The 16,271-nt window shown below is 40.2% G+C and overlaps 1 pseudogene across 1 annotated transcript in view; it reads left to right on the forward strand.

Moving 5' to 3' along the window:
- Window positions 1-16,271, forward strand: part of LOC146453683 (uncharacterized) — a 263,424-nt pseudogene that overhangs the window by 38,465 nt on the left and 208,688 nt on the right. The gene's annotated exons all lie outside the window — the stretch shown is intronic.

The raw sequence follows: 16,271 nt of genomic DNA on the forward strand, positions 1-16,271 counted from the left end.
GGAACAAGAACAACTCAAACCTTATCAAAGGTATCTTACTCTTTGTCAAACGGCAGATTTTGGCTAAATGTTTTTAGTTCTGCAGGAACTCGAAAATGTACGCTGTCGTTCGAGTATCATTTTGTTTTCGTAAACAAAAACGCTATCCTGGAAACTACCGGGGTTGGCCTGTGGACCATTACTGATTTGACCTGAGGGAAAGGTCAAGGGAAAGATCCTATAAATATACGTAAGTCACATTTCTTGATCTTATGAATAGCACAAATATACAGTCGACAGAGGCCGAGTTTAACGCGGGTTATGAAATAGCCAAACGTCTCTTAAAAAACAAAATTGGCTAAAAATATTATCAGAACAAGAAACGTTGTTTTCAACAAGATTCTCGTGATCAGTGTCGTTTTATATTCCGATAATGGTCGTGGTCTTCGGTTCTTCCAAGGGGGAAGCGAGGATAGCCACTGCTGACAGCCAAGGCAAACCACCTGGGACAATGCGGAGCCATGAACTTAAACTTGTTTCTGTTCAGGAAATCTCTCGCTACTTTCATCTTCATTCGCTCAACTTATGATCTTTTACCATCTACAACAAAACTCACACAGCGTGGTATCATTGATTCTGACACCTCCGCAGGTGTGGCAGGACACGTACACCTGCAGCCACCGCTAGGTTGACGCTGTGGTATAAGACCCGGTTAAGATGTTATAGCAAGAACCAAATTAGCGAAAAACAACAGCCATCCCGTTCATCCAGACTCTGATCAAGGAAGGAAGGAAGCACCTCGCTCCGACCAACGAGCGAACTGACATGGTTCATTGGTGTAACTGGCTGAGCGGGTATTCTGATGGAATGAACGGCAGCGTGGTAGAAAAATATGGGGGAAAGAGCTCACGAAGGGAAAATGACCAGATAGAGAATCTGAGAGCAACTTGCGAAAACAGAGGCTGGTCATGTCATATTAAGTCGTGTCACACTAATCCGGAGGTAATGTCAGAGCTTTTATGGCCAATCAAGAAGTACTCTCTTTGTCCTCTCACAATACAGCATAGCTTTCAACTCAGCTTCCTGAACTGTGCAATTGGTAATATCCACGTGACCTCCGTAAAAGATTCCACTATGACTTCGTTAAAGGCGGGGTAGCCGTAGAATTATCCGGAGACGTGCGTTTGGCTGCTTAAAGCGCCAGGTGGACAGGTTATGGAAACGAGGTCGGTGGGGGGAATAGGGAGATGATACTATATGGGTTTGCACAAAGGCAAAAGGGATCTTGATGATGCGACATATGGTTACAATTTTTTTGGACACATTTCCTCTAAATTTTATTTATCTTTTATCTGTCCCATATATCCGTCTTTAGTGCCATTACTCAAGTGATTATAGAGATTCTGTTGATCTCATTGATGGAAAATGGAATCATTTTTCGAAAATGGCGTCACATTCCGCTATATTCACCTTGCGCGTGGTGAATATAGCGGACCATTGATTTTCAAAATGGCAGCTTAGCGATTTGTTGATGTTTCTGAGGAAGAAGTAAATACAATGAGAGGAAATGCAATTGCAAAAGGCACTCAAGATGCAGCTTAGTCCGGGGTGACACTTTTCGAAGACAAGATATAAAAGTTTTGCTAATTGTAATAAAAAATCCTTGTAAATTGCAGTGGAATTCTTGATGTCGGAACCAGTATAAAACGAAAACAACAAATTAAATTCGCACCAAATTTTCTTATTTAACAGAATTGTTTCACTGAAAAAACCAATTTAAGACAGAATTTGAAGTAGTGGAGGTAGAGAAGATGAAAAAAGATCTCTGAGTTTTACTTTTTGGTGAGGAGAAAAGACGGTAGTTTTAAAAAGAAAACTAGTTTGTTGACGGTTTGAGCAGCCCTCGACACCCATCCGAACTCACCGCCAAGCAACAAAATATTTTAATCTGGGGCATCTGTGGACTTGTTTACTGAAGCCGCGAAAGGAAATAAATTCTACCTGAAGCATCCCATCTTCGAGGGAAATTTATAAAAGTTCGTTAACCAGTGAAGTCATCAACAAGAAATTGTATGACAAAGTGCTAACACGCTTCATCCTCGAGTTTTACACCAAGCAACCTGGTTTATCTCCATATATTTTGGTAAACGGATCAGAGAAACCCAACAAGTCATTCATTCAATGAAGAAGTCAAATGAATGCTTTTTATCACTGAAACGGCAGAGAAGTCAAGAATACTGACATACTGCTTGAGTCATTAGCAGTTTATCGATTGACCATGTGATCGGCAGACTGCACTTCTCTGTTCATTGAGGCGTGACAATTTGAAACAAACCAAAAAAATTGACAATTTTCTGACGGTTCTTCTTTTTCTCTGATGATCACCTGAGAAATTATACTAAAACAATTATTTACCTCGTACTCAGTAAATATTTGTGAATATATTCACCAATATTTACTGAACCTTTGGCGAATAATTGTTAAATGATTTCTTTCTGTCACAGTGTACCTAATTCTTGTGAAATTGGCCAACTAAATCGTTGTAAGGCTTTGCAGTTACTATATAGTTTAAACTGCCAAAGTCGCATACAACGAAACCCTGTGTAGTCGAGTTTAGGAGAACCGCCAAAATGTGATCACTCGCCAGCTCTTGCGCATGCTTATAACACGAGACAACAAGAAGGCAAGCCACCTGCTTGCGTGTACGGTAACAATACTGTGCATATAAATTCTGACTACCTCAACACGGAGCAGTTCAATGTCCAAATTAAAAGTGATTTCAACTCTGTTCAGGAAAAAACACAGCAACAAGCACAAGGGTGGAAGTGTTATGTGCCGTCTTGATGGTGATAAGGTCTTTTACCCTCTTATGTTGTTAAGAGTGATGGAATTGACTGTTGTATGTTGTTAGATTTTGTTTTATCCAGTTGTTATACTTCTGCTAAGTGATTAGGGATGTTACGAAAATGACAAACGAATATTAAGGCTAAACGAATTGATATGCTTAAAAAGAGGAGAATTCCGTAACCTGGAAAACCCCCAGGACGAAATTCGACGAAAATCTACTCTCATTTGAAGAGCACGGAAGCCCATCACAAGGACTGTGAGTTAATTTTGGCTTCCAAGTTATTCTGGTCGCTGGGTTGTACTTTCGGGAAAAACTGACACTAGACTACTACTTGGCAACCAATGAGAAGCTGTAGCAGGACAACCTCTCTCCACTCCCTTCTAATTAGCAAGGAGATCTTAGAGACCTCTGTAGACTGAAATCGGGCGAGGAAGAAGGAACGGGCATGAGTGAAACAGGCCTATAGTGAAATCACCCAAGGGTAAAAGGCTGAAGGTGTTATGGACGCAGCTGATCACCTAGCACAGGGAGTTTATTCCTAAGGCGTTTGTTGCACAAACTTTTGTGGAACCTACTTTTAACATTCCCGTCACATCCCATAGCAGTTGTGGAAGGTCTCCATGACAAACGCGTGATGCCTTACGGCCTAATTAGATGCCAGGAGTTCAGGCCCGTTTACACGACCGAAAAATTTGGAACGGCTCGGATAGAAAGACGAACGGCTCCGACAAAATTTGACCTGTAAACCGTACTTGACCCGTTCCAGTGTTATCCTTTCCGTTCCTAACAAGGTCCATAGGCGGCTATGGACCCCTTTCGGAACGGAACCGATAAAAAACGGTTCCGTACCCACATTTTTGTTTTCTTTTCAACGTGTAAACGCTTGACTTTTTTTCGGTACCGTTCTGTTACGTTTTTTCTGAGCCCGTAGTACTCCACTTCAGCTGATTAGCGTACCTCACAAGCTCATTTCGACTGTGAAGTGCGGTACAAGGGCTGTTAATAGAAGAACCGTAAGCCTTGTTTTTCTCCAAATTCGGTACATTCTCTCAGAAGTATTTCTCTGAAGAATTGCTCGCACTGTCAAACGTGAATTTCGTGTTTTCTTCTTCAGAAGAAACCAGAAAAGTACTCGTAAATCCATGATAGTCGGAGATACGCACAGTGTACTGTATGTGTAAGCGCATATGAACAACTAATCGAAGCAGTTTTGTTTAATTATCGTGGGCTCTATCGTTACCGATCTCGAAGAAAACAACGTGTAAACGGTCTAGTACCCGTTCCAAGGGGCTCTCAAGTACTGTGCCTTTTTCTGTTAGGTACAATACAGAATTTGTACGTGTAAACAGGAGATTTCGTCTGTAACCGGTACTTGTTTCTAACCGAGCCGTTCTTTCTCTTTTAACGTGTAAAAGAGCCTCCTTCGACCTTGCACCATCTCCCTTTCGTATGGGTGCTGTAGACAGTTACCGCTTGTACACGGAGGAAGAACGCAAACCTTATTAAGTGGCTGAAATATGTAAACGCCGCTACATGGATCACCAGATAAGTCGTTGAATGACATTGAAAAACGAAAGAGACCTGAAACGACAGGCTGTCGAGATTTTTATGGGCGTAACCTTTACAATAGAGGTAGCATTCATATGTGCCTGTGCTTGAAGGCATTCCTCTACTACCAGTGGATAAGGAGAGTGCTTATGTAAGGAAGTAACTATGGGTAAACCACATAGTTGGATCAAGTCTCATTGTACTTGGAGGGAGCAAGAAACTTTATGAGATTGTTATCTCCTTTTTTGAGTGAGGGGCACACTAACTAGGAGGACTGTGTCCTTCACAAGGTTTTAGGTATCTTTTACCCGTTTGTAAACCTGGTTGGAAAGTGTGTGCGTTAAAAGTTGGTTTGGGACGCGCAGCTGTCAGGCATCATGAGACTCAAAAGGGAAAAATAGAGTCAGAGTTTACCCATACCAGACAGAACGCTGCTACACGTAGCCTTGCTGATCGCATAGGATCAATCTCAGCCAGTCCGTTTGGATGCATAATTATAGGCTATACAGCACCATGGTTTTAGTTTGTATCAGTGGTGAAGGACAGTACAAACAATTTGTTGACAGTTGGCTGCAAAAGATTGGTGCTGAGTCTGATCTTACATGGAGGCATATCCCCACCCAAGATAACCCAGCTGCTCTTAAGTGAACAGGGGAGAAGATAATGAGTGTACAATAGTTTCTAAACCCTGGCCACCAGAACAAGTTATCCAAATATCTCTAACAAGTACAATGAAAGCTAAAGCTACCCAGGAACTACATGTAAGGTTGATTCAGTTGTAACTGCCAGGCTTTATGGTGGTCGTTCGCGTCTAGCCGACCACCCGAAAAACTGGAGACGCATGCTAAAAGACGTCCCAGAAAGAAACCTCTGCTGGCAGGGTAGGTCTTGAAGCGTACGTTTAAACCGACCAAGGCTATTGACATTTTTTGCAATAGTGTATACGCTGCCCTAACTAGAACGTCAGCGGCTATTTACAAATTAAGAGTTGAAGAACCGGCACATGTACATAAACCGACCCCAGACCCCAACAGACATAAGAGAGGAGCTTTCTAAAGAGACCACTGCAGCAATTTTATCAAATAAAACTTTGTGACTCAATGGCTCAAGACAGTAATCTAGCACTCTAACAAAAACAAAGAAAACGAACAAAACTCTTGCTTTTTGTAACAAAATATTATCCGGCAGTGTCTAGCCTAAAACAAGCGCTCATGAACAACTGGAGTGTTGTTAGACAGCAACCTCTACTAAGAAAAAAACAAAGAAACTCATCCCGGAATGCAGTCTAAAGCACAAATTAAGACGTTTTTGAAATTTTCCAGAGGCATCTCCAGTGGATAATATATGAAGGGATAAACAACGCAATGCTGCCTCTAGCCTGCACATTGTGTGGCATATAAGAAGTTAAAAAAAGAAATTTGCTTCGGCTGACTGGTTTCATACAAGGAGAACATGCTCTGAAGGACAAACTTGTTCGAAAAAAAATTTAATAAGAGTGAAACATGCACGAGGGACTGAGTCGCAAAAGGCTGCTCGCCCTCTTTAACACCGGGATTTATCCCACATACTTCTCAGACAAACACCTGTACACCAAGACGAGAGTGCCTAATACCATACATAGGTTGGTTTGACAATGACAAGTGTGAGAAGACCACGTTGGGTTCCACGCCTGCGAAAGTTAGCAAAGCGAGCCATGTCATAATGTTATGCTTGAAAACGTTTAAAAGCCATAGCAAAAAAAAAACATAAACACCACTTGATAATCTCTCTGTTAATCGGAGGTAAGGATCACACCCATTTTAAGTGTTCACATTGATTATGTGTGGACAGCAAATACAGAAAACATGCAATGGAAAGTCGAAGGCGAAGCATACATTGTGTTCTATACCAGTTCCATGTTCCGTTGGCAATGAAAGGAGGACCAGAGGGGATGTATCTCGATCATGGATCAACATCTACTGGAGGCGCACGGTGGTTCAGGAATGCAATGTGTGAAGAGAAGTTGAACCAGTTCATGATAAAACAAGATGGGACGAGGCAGGTTTCAGTCATTGTTGACCTTGAAAATGCTTCGTTCGCGAAGAACGTTCTCGTATTTTTACAGAATTGACGACTTCTTATGTTGAAAATTTGTCTTCGAAAGTTGTACAGACGTATTTTGTCGAATCAATCCATCTGAAGCAGACGGACAGAGCGTGTTGGTCGATCCAAACTCGTTTTAGACGAAACTACCTCAGGCGGATGTCGAACTTATCATGAACTTAATCCGCTCAGTTTGGTTCATCTCATGAAAAGTTCGATGTTTGACCTAGGCCTCAGACTAAAATTTCTGACAGTGAGTTTTGTTAGCCTTCTACACTTAAGGGATTCCCGACAAATTTTATGCCAATTATTTGCAAGTTGTTTTCTAGCTCATTTTACATTTCCTTTTGTTGAAGCGTTAATGGGCCAGTGTCATCATCTTTGGTACATCTTTAAGTGGCCAAAAATATATTTTATTACTGGAAACGTTAAAACAATGGTTCAGTTTTGTTAACAATGACTTGACAGTGCACAGAATTAGTATTAATTATCGGTGGCTGCGGGTTGCTAGGATGGGAATGGATTGCAACCTGAAAAAATTGGCCATTTCTCTTTTCAAGGTTTTCTTGTGTATTTTAGAGCAGTTGCTAAGAACTAATTATAGTTAGTTTTTCCTTGCGGAAATCCATCTATATTTTCTTCCCGGTGTTCTAAGAGCAATTTTATGTTAGCAAAAAGGTTTTTCATCAGACGTTTTAGTAGTTTTGACCAAAATACAACAAAATCATCGTGGCAATGCCCCTTTAGGAAGTCACAAGCTTCATTAATTCATTAATTTCTTTTAACTGCAAACTACAATTAATTTTATACCAATTAATTTAGGACTTAATTCCACCTCCAATCGTTAGTTCGACTTGGGTTTTCTTTCTTCATACTTACAAAATTTACTTTCTCCAGACTGTTCTGTTAAGACAACATTGAATACGTTTTGCTTTAGATAGGAAACCAGTGCTGAATCTTTTTAGCACCGATTGACAGATAACTTTGGGGTCCAAAAATCATCTCATATTTTCATTTAAGTTTTGCACATTATCACGCTCATTAGTAACGTGTACAGCATCTCCCTTGGCTCTTGTCTGTTACAGTAATTAAAGGTGTCAAGCCACTGTTTACAGTGCAAAGGAGGGTTTTCGATAAAAAGCTCTTCAACTCGAGGCCCTTTGGGTGATTCAAACGTATTTACTCAATTAAATTTTATGAAACTCTGAAATACTGGCGTATAAAAGCAAACCATTGCAACAAAAACAAAAAGCTCCCAATTATAGCCTATTCTTGTAAATCTGTTTAAAACATAAGGAAAAACCTTAGTTTTCTAATTAAGTCTCACCTTATTTACCTGATTAAGTTTTCACTTAATCAAAACAAAATCACCTAAAAAAAACACGTTATCTTCAAATGCGTCACTAGTTCAAATTTGATGCACGAACCTGCCAAATTTTCACGAAAGGAAGACATGATTGGGAAAACTGCCAAAGCCTCTATGACTTCTCAAAACATGAGCGAGGTTGACCTCCCAACTTATACGACCACTAGATCCTGTAGGCTTTTAAATTATTCGATAGGCCATCGTACTCTTCCCTTATTGATATTTCTGGAGAGTAACTGACAGACAAATGCTTACTTGGACATTTCTAGACACGATAATAATCTGAACTCTCCTAACTTTCATTTACAGTAGAGACCACATCTTCACATTTCAAGTTTTCATTTCCTGTAAATTAAGTGTATATAGACTGTAAAACGGCTTTAAAAAGTGTTCGTAAATAAGTATACTCCTCTATTTACATTTCCACAGACTTTGCTACATTCTTACAAAAAACCATGACGAGATCTTATTCAAAAGCAAAAGGAATAGGCAAAAGATCCAAAGAAGATAGAGCCTATGGCAACCTTGGAAAGGCTTATCAGAACCTGCACAACTTCCAAAAGGCTATAGAGTACCATAAAAACGATCTCAAAATAGCAAAAGAAGTAGGCGATAGATCCCGAGAAGGTGGGGCCTATGGCAACCTTGGAAACGCTTATCAGAGCCTGGGTAACTTCCAAAAGGCTATAGAGTACTATGAAAAGCATCTGAAAATAGCAAAAGAAGTAGGCGATAGATCCGGAGAAGGTAGGGCCTATGGCAACCTTGGAAACGCCTATGACAGCCTGGGCAACTTCCAAAAGGCTATAGAGTACCATGAAAAGCATCTGAAAATAGCAAAAGAAGTAGGCGATAGATCCGGAGAAGGTAGGGCCTATGGCAACCTTGGAAACGCTTATCAGAGCCTGGGCAACTTCCAAAAGGCCATAGAGTGCCATGAAAAGCATCTGAAAATAGCAAAAGAAGTAGGCGATAGATCCGGAGAAGGTAGGGCCTATGGCAACCTTGGAAACGCTTATCAGAGCCTGGGCAACTTTCAAAAGGCCATAGAGTACCATGAAAAGCATCTGAAAATAGCAAAAGAAGTAGGCGATAGATCAGGAGAAGGTGGGGCCTATGGCAACCTTGGAAACGCTTATGACAGCCTGGGCAACTTCGAAAAGGCCATAGAGTACCATGAAAAGCATCTGAAAATAGCAAAAGAAGTAGGCGATAGATCCCGAGAAGGTGGGGCCTATGGCAACCTTGGAAACGCTTATGACAGCCTGGGCAACTTCGAAAAGGCCATAGAGTACCATGAAAAGCATCTGAAAATAGCAAAAGAAGTAGGCGATAGATCCGGAGAAGGTAGGGCCTATGGCAACCTTGGAAACGTATATGACAGCCTGGGCAACTCCCAAAAGGCCATAGAGTACCATGAAAAGCATCTGAAAATAGCAAAAGAAGTAGGCGATAGATCCGGAGAAGGTAGGGCCTATGGCAACCTTGGAAACGCTTATGACAGCCTGGGCAACTTCCAAAAGGCCATAGAGTACCATGAAAAGCTTCTGAAAATAGCAAAAGAAGTAGGCGATAGATCCGGAGAAAGTGCGGCCTATGGCAACTTCGGAAACGCTTATCAGATCCTCGGCAACTTCCAAAAGGCCATAGAGTACCATGAAAAGCATCTGAAAATAGCAAAAGAAGTAGGCGATAGATCCGGAGAAGGTAAGGCCTATGGCAACGTTGGAAACGCTTATCAGAGCCTGGGCAACCTTGAAAAGGCCATAGAGTACCACGAAAATCATCTGAAAATAGCAAAAGAAGTAGGCGATAGATCTGGAGAAGGTAGGGCCTATGGCAACCTTGGAAACGCTTATAAAAGCCTAGGCAACTTCGAAAAGGCCATAGAGTACCATGAAAAGCATCTGAAAATAGCAAAAGAAGTAGGCGATAGATCCGGAGAAGGTAGGGCCTATTGCAACCTTGGAAACGCTTATCACAGCCTGGGCAACCTCCAAAAGGCCATAGAGTACGATGAAAAGCATCTGAAAATAGCAAAAGAAGTAGGCGATAGATCCGGAGAAGGTACGGCCTATAGCAACCTCGGCAACACTTATAATGTTTTGGGAAGTTTTCAAAAAGCTTTCGAGTGTTATCAAGCTAGTGTGTTCGCACTTGATACTGTCAGGACTTTTATACCTTCAGACGATGCCTTAAAAATAAGTTTTCGAGACCTTTATTGTGGTGCTTACAGTGGTCTTTGGCAAAGCCTATTGAAGCTGGGAAGAATTGATGAGTCCTTGTGTGCTGCTGAGCAAGGTCGAGCACAAACTTTAACTGACTCCTTAAAAAGACAGTATGGTTTGGCAGAGTCCCCACTAGCTTCAATTGAACCTAAAGAGACAATTTCTTACATTTCGAACAAGTTATCTACGAAAACGGTTGTCTTAGGGCACAGGCGCAACAAAATCACTTTCTGGGTTATCTGTAAGAGAAGCAAGGTTGAGTTTCGAGAAAAGGAATTGGAACAGGGAAGAGTGAACGAAGATGCAGTAACTGTCTTGTTAAATACTACCTTGGAGAAAATTGGAGTTACAGTCCGCGTTAGATGTGAGAATCGTTCGTTAGATGAGCTAAATAATCGTGATGTTGATAACAAAGATGAGGAGGATGAGGATAAGCAAGAAGTGCCACTACAGTGCACCATTGACGCGTTACAACCATTACATGATGCAATTATTGGCCCCATTTCAGACTTGTGTCAAGGTAATGAATTGATTATTGTGCCCGATGGTCCCCTTTGCCTAGCTCCATTCTCGGCACTCAGCACTTCCATCCGCATCCGCACTGTACCCTCGTTGACCAGTTTAAGGCTAATTACTGATTGCCCTGAGGACTGCAAAAGTGAGCGGGAGGCACTGCTTGTCGGAGATCCATATCTGGGGGATGTCAAAAAACCAAAGTATAACGAGCTTCCCTGTGCCAAAGAAGAAGTAGAGATGATAGGTGAAATTCTAAAAATTCCGCCACTTACAGGAACAGAGGCAACCAAAGAGGAGGTGTTAAAACGAATTACTTCGGCCGCTTTGGTTCATATTGCAGCTCATGGAAGAAAGGAAACGGGAGAAATTGCTTTGGCGCCAAATCCTGGATGGGAAAAACATTACGATGGAAATTCAAGGTCCAAAGCGAGGAACAAGGGTCCTAAAGAAGAGGACTACATGTTGAAGATGTCGGATGTTCAAGCTGTTAAGCTGCGAGCAAAACTGGTTGTGCTTAGTTGTTGTCATAGTGGCAGAGGAGAGATTAAGTCTGAGGGTGTCGTCGGAATTGCTCGGGCTTTCTTGGCCGCTGGAGCTCGTTCTGTTCTGGCTTCACTTTGGGCAATTTCAGACCAGGCAACTTTGGAGTTCATGAAGAGTTTCTACCAACATCTTGGAGATGGTAAAACTGCCAGTGTAGCTCTTCACCAGGCTATGAAGTATCTAAGAGAGTCAGAGCAGTTCTGTGCTGTGAAGTACTGGGCTCCTTTTGTACTAATTGGTGACGACATCCACTTAAATTTGGACGCAAAGAAGCAGAGTCCTGAAATGAGGCTTGAAAAATGTAAGTTTTCTTTTTCAAATGTTGTGGTTGTTGTTTGGTGAAAGACAGTATCTTTGTTTAATATTTGGCTGTTAAATTATCCACCTACGAAAGAAGTGGTTAAAACCAAAGTTGTATAGTGGCCTGGTGTTTTACAAAGAAAAAGTTGTCCAGTACAAAACCGAGAAAAAAAAGTTCTATTTTAGAACAGAAAATAAATGGTAATCCAGTCTCCAACGTTAACCAAAGAAAAAATATACTTCTTCAGTATACGACATCTTGTAAAAAGAACTCTAAAAAACATTGAACATATTGATGAATGAATTGGCAGAGGGGAACTTTCTGTGATTTGTCTACCAAAGAGAAATGAAACGGTAGCGGATTTTTGGGTTGATTGTTTTAATACATTGACATTAATTTTTCTTCCCTTGTACTTCCTGTGTCTACTAGAACAAAGTCAGAATAATCCATTAGTTTTGCTCTGGTTTCCTTTGCCTTCATAGTTTTCTTGCACTACAGTCCAACGTAGTGACGTTAAACATAGTTATTTCGAGGAATCCTTGAACTAAGCTATAACTGCCAGGGTAAACATATACGTCAATCACATGGCATGGGTCAATAATGTGATTTTTTTTTGTTTAGTTGATGTATTCCATTTCTTCTCTTTTACAGACCCTGAGTAATTGAGTCAAGAGAAAGCTTTGCCAACATACATCTCCCACATACAATTTCTTGAATGATGTCTCCTACGCATCCGTTACTTTGGCCTTCAGCAACACTTTTCCAACTAACGACTGCTCAAGCACTCACATACGAAACAGATATCTTCCACACTTTTAGCCAATTGCTGCTCTGGTTCCTGTTTCCAGAACTGACACGTCCCAAATTGTACGCCAAGGCACTCACTTTAAGTTAATTGCAGTAAATGGCATATTATAAGAACCGGTTTTGGTGCATGGTACATTTTTAAGCGTACCTAAACTTCACTGTGAAATGCACTTACATACCAGTTACTTGACTAGTTATTGCGAGGCGGAAATTGTTAGTTAAATAGATCGCCTTGCCATATATTCTTACTAATCATGCCGCGAAGGATCCAGGACCAGACATTCAGTACATTGAGAATAAAATAACAAAGATTACACCTTTTCAACCTATGATCAAATTTTGTGTCTTTGTTGGTTTCTAAGCAACAGCTGTTACCGTAGCAATGGCTTAATGAAGCAAGTCTTTTAAGTAATGTCGATTATTTCGAAATCTAGTCAGACACTTTACAACGAAACTTTCAGGATTTATACTACTCAACCTAGACAACATCATGTGGGCGAAATTAGGAAAACTCTGTAAAAACGTTTTCCAGTATATAAAGAATTATTTTTTTGTTGGCTGATTATTTGTTATTTGTGTTTTTAAACTAAAAAATGAACTTTTTTTCTGGTCTATTTTACCGGTATTCTCGTGTAACGGATATTTACATGCACACCACGCTTGTGATGGGAATCAGTCAAGCTCAGAAGTTGAATACTTTTCTTACTACTGGTATTGGTGTTGTTGGCATCATATGATATTTTATTGCAAGGAATGAATGACGTATTTAAAAGAAACTTCTTTGTGTCTCCGTTGCTATAGTAACAGCTGATGCTTCGAAACCAACAAAAACATACAATTCCATGAGTCGTCGGCATTACCTAGTAACCAACTTATCCATGCTAAGCGTAGGGATTTCACCATTGTGGTAAAGTCGATAAAATTAAGTCCCTCTTCCGCGAAGGGCTGGTGCATTACCGTTCTCTTTATTTTGTCTTTTTTGCTTTTCCAAAGGAAGGAATAGAGTTGTGTTTGGACAATTTTAATGACTGCACTTGGAGCGGAAAGCATAGATGCTGCGAGTACTTAAGTTGGGACCTCCTGCCATAGATCATAAGATCCCTCGAAAGCCATAAATTCAATTTGATTTTCATATTCCTAATTCTACTAAGGAAGTTTTCTTCAATGTTCTAATCTTGTATATATGATAGAAAGGTCTCCAAGACTTTAATTGGTTCTTTCGTGCTTTTAAATTCCAGTAGCTTAGAAGTATTGTGATTTTTGGAACCGAACCACATTGCTTTGGTCTTCTTCCTATTTAATTTTAAACCTGAGATAACCCTGAATTGTTCGATAGTGTATAGGTGTGATTTGAGAGAGTCTGTGTTAATTGTTATCATGGTTGTATCGTCAGCAACTTGTGAAATTCTCGCTTCTTTGCCGTTTTGTAGATGTATACCCAACAGTTCGGGCTTTGGCGGACCTTCAATACTAGCAATTCCACAGTAAGAATGAAAAGGGAAGGGCTAAGTGGACACCCCTGTCGTGCCCCTCTTGATACTATACTCGTCATACGGCCACCATTCGTGACAGAACTTTCTACATCATTGTAAAGAACAGAAAATTATTTTCTGAAGCTTCAGCCAAACTTAAATGTTTCTAGGGCTTTTTTATATACAACCCCATTCTACGGTGTCGAACGCCATTTCGAAATCGACAAAGAGAAAGATTCCTGGTAGTTTCTTTACATCCGTATACCCCATTATGTCACTCAAGAGGGCTATTGATATTATTAATGAATTGAACAACAAAAAAATACTCTTCGAACGTTTCTGTGTATTATAGGGTTACTTTAATTATTAAAATTTCCTATGAAATTACTGTAAGTCGAGGCTCCATTTAAACTAGCTTATCTAATTAGATAAACCTATATAAATATTTTCCGGATTGCACGTAGCACAAGACAATAGAGAGCTTAAGAATTACGTTTTCGGCAAACGGCAGAGATGACAACATGACCATGTTTATCCTTTATTTGCCGCTCGCCGTTTTTAGTTTTTCACTAAAATGATAAGTTTTCTGTCTGCATGAAAGTTCAAGCTTCTTTTGTAACTATGTACTCGTCTTATTAAGAAAGCATCAACGCAAATTCACGTTTAATTGCTGTTTCTCGTAAACGCGATTGTTAATCTCTATGTTAACAAACCTATCGCTCCGATTCCTAAATTGTTGATTGATGTCGCGGGTGTGAAAAATTAACCAACAACAACAAAACCTGCGAGCAGTAGATAAGAAATCTAAGCTCGCTTAGAAACTAACCCCACTAGCAAAGCAATTTCACTGCTCTTATTACCAGCGATTTACATTTGTGTAAACGGAAAACGTTCTTTGATCGTAGCAATTTAAATTTGAATTCTAGCTTTCCGGGAAACAACCTACTTGCCAATAATTAATTAATTAATTAATTAATTAATTTACCTTTTTCATTTTATTATTGATGTATTATTGTCTACGTGATTTATCACGCTTTTTGTCAAATGCTATTCTATTTTTATGAATTGGTACCAATCAGGGGGGGCTGGCAGCTACCATTGATCTTGCCGCTTTTCGGAAAGTGATGATCGCCCCAGTAAAGAAATCTGTCAATCATTCGAAAACCGTAATGAGCATGCGCGAAATGCGAAGGATTCATGCTATTTTGTCTGTGGCGACTCGACGGTGGAAAACGCATTCGTATTAATCATTGTTACTTTACTGTTAGCATGTTATTTCGCGGTAGTACGAAGTTTGAACACTGCGATTAATCAAGACCGCTGGAATGAGGTGCCAGCTTTGTTTTAGGTTAGTAGAGTCGTCAGCAATGAAATTGCGAGCGACATGTTTTCAGCGAGTGTATGTGGTGAAGAATATGATTTGTAATGTAGCGAACGATTATGGTTTTCGTCGTCTCAGGAAGATATTGTACGTCGACAAAATAGTAGAGTTCAATTTCGATTCTTGTTCAGTTCTGAAGAAACTAGAAGCCACGCAGTGTTTCACGACTGTCATCGCGAAAGCCCAGAATGTAAGCTTATTTCTCAACATCTGCTCGGAACTTTAATGTAAGCTTATTAAAAGTATTTGTCCCACATGTTGTGCGTATCAACTGTTGAAAGCGTCGTTACGAATGAAACAGCATGTTTATTTTATGGAATTCTCCCTCTGTTTAAATGTTGCGTGACGACAGTTATTCCTGTAAGTTCAATTATAATGCACAAATTGTTAAAATGCATACACAAGGAAAACGGCTTGAGTCCTTAAGAAATTTTTAGATAAGAAAATTTTGCAACTGGAAAGGATAGCTGATAAAGATCTCAGAAGAAGATTGCTCAACATTATTGTGAATAGAGCTACCAGGTTTGTATGAGCGGTTGCAAGGGTGTTTGTCTCTTGTCTGTATGGGGAGATTAACTTACGTGGAAAGACATTCAGGTCCTTATTCTCTCGTGCAAAAAATTGGGAAGTTGAGTTCAGTAGCACCGGGTGAACAATGTAGCGGTACACTGAGATCCTGCAGAAACCACGTGCAGAAACCTTGGAAGGTACATGTAGATATTATTGTGTTACCTGTCACCCTTTACAATACAGATGTCCATGAACACCTGTATCGGTATGGTAGTTTTCCCCCATTGGTGGATGCCAAAATGGGGCTACTGGTAATACACCCTAAAACCCAACTGCAAGGGAGATACAGTACCAAATAGATCCCAGGATGGTAAATCAACCATGGTTTCTCTATGTATTATTGAACAGCCATTTCAAAGAAGACAATCTAAATTATCACCCCTTGATTACTGAAGTGTTTCTAGCAACTCGAGGATTAACCCAGCTGACCACATTACTCTGCAGTATAATTATGTCATCAAAACATGACAATATACATCAGAACTGTAACATATTGCAATACTGTTTAATTGGTACATATTGTGCAACATAGTCAAGTGTAATTAGCATATTGTAAATTATGCAATTACTGCACATTTTCACACACTTGCACAGTGTAATGACTGGCTGGAGTATTGCTGCGCCCTGCCT

The sequence above is a fragment of the Pavona decussata genome, unplaced genomic scaffold (assembly GCF_977016875.1).
Source record: "Pavona decussata unplaced genomic scaffold, jaPavDecu1.1 SCAFFOLD_324, whole genome shotgun sequence".
Classification (NCBI taxonomy): domain Eukaryota; kingdom Metazoa; phylum Cnidaria; class Anthozoa; order Scleractinia; family Agariciidae; genus Pavona; species Pavona decussata.